The sequence below is a fragment of the Nicotiana attenuata genome, unplaced genomic scaffold (genome assembly GCF_001879085.1).
Source record: "Nicotiana attenuata strain UT unplaced genomic scaffold, NIATTr2, whole genome shotgun sequence".
Lineage (NCBI taxonomy): Eukaryota > Viridiplantae > Streptophyta > Magnoliopsida > Solanales > Solanaceae > Nicotiana > Nicotiana attenuata.
In genome coordinates, this window is record NW_017687256.1 from 4,791 (window position 1) to 6,143 (window position 1,353).

Sequence of the window (1,353 nt, forward strand, 5' to 3'; positions counted from 1 at the left end):
AACTTTAATCAATTTTAAAGGCCAATTTTATTATTTTTCTAAAATTTCACATAAAAGCTTTCTGGAAACGCGTCCGGACTGCGCACGCAAATCGAGGTGAGACAAAAAGAGGTTTTCAAGGCCTCGAAACACAGTTTTGACTTCTAAAACAAGAGATGACCTTTAGGGTCATCACAAGCAATAGTTAAAGGCTAGGTATGAAGTAGGTTTTGTCCTTGAGGTCTAAGGTTTGATTCCTTCTACCAGCATTACTTTGTTTTCCTATTTCTTTTTTATTTTTTATTTCTTTTTATTATTTGGTTTAAGTATTTGGATATAAATACTTTCATATTTATAATTACTTTTCAATGTAATTAATTTAATATTTATTAGAAAATTATGATTTTTGAATTCATTTAAAGTAAAGAAAAAAAAAGAGAAGCCTTTTACTAGTTCGTTAGAAAATCTACCGACATTTTTAATAGTTGTTATTTTGTTTTATACGTAAAGAAAATTTATTTTCTTTTCCTTTTATTTTCAAATTAGAATTATGAGTTTTATTTATAATTAAAATTTTCATAAGTGAATAATATATATAGTTTAATCTATTGCTTGAATTTGTTTATTTTTTGATATTTTTCTTTTTAAATTTAGTTATTCAAAATTAGTTGTTTTACGTATAATACAAAATAACAACTATTAAAAATGTCGGTACATTTTTAATAGTTGTTATTTTGTATTATACGTAAAACAAAATTATTTTTTTCTTCTTTTATTTTCAAATTAGAATTATGAGTTTTATTTTATAGCTGAAATTTTCATAAAGGAATAATATATATATTTTAATCTATTGCTTGAATTTTTTATTTTTTGATATCTTTCTTTTATTCAGTTATTAAAAGTTTAGGTATTACTCGAGAGATATATTTTAGTTATTAAATAAACTTAAATCATTTACTGGCTTTTTAGTTGAACATGCATAAGGCCATTTACCTTTTGTTGCATGTACGATGAACATAAGTTAAAATGTGTCGAATCTGTTGACTTTGCAATTTTATAAACTTTAAAACACGTCACCTTATTTATTTGTTAGCTCACCCTTTTATTTGTAAACGATGTACACCACAGGCAAAATTTACCTATAATAATAAGTAAATTTTAATATTTCTTGATTAAAAAAGAAAGACAACTAAAATATATTTCTTGATTAATAACTAAAATTTTAGTAACTAAATTTTTAAAGAAAGAAATCAAAAAATAAAAAAATTCAAGCAATAGATTAAACTATATATATTATTCTTTATGAAAATTTTAACTATAAAATAAAACTCATAATTCTAATTTGAAAATAAAAAGAGAAAAAAATAATTTTAT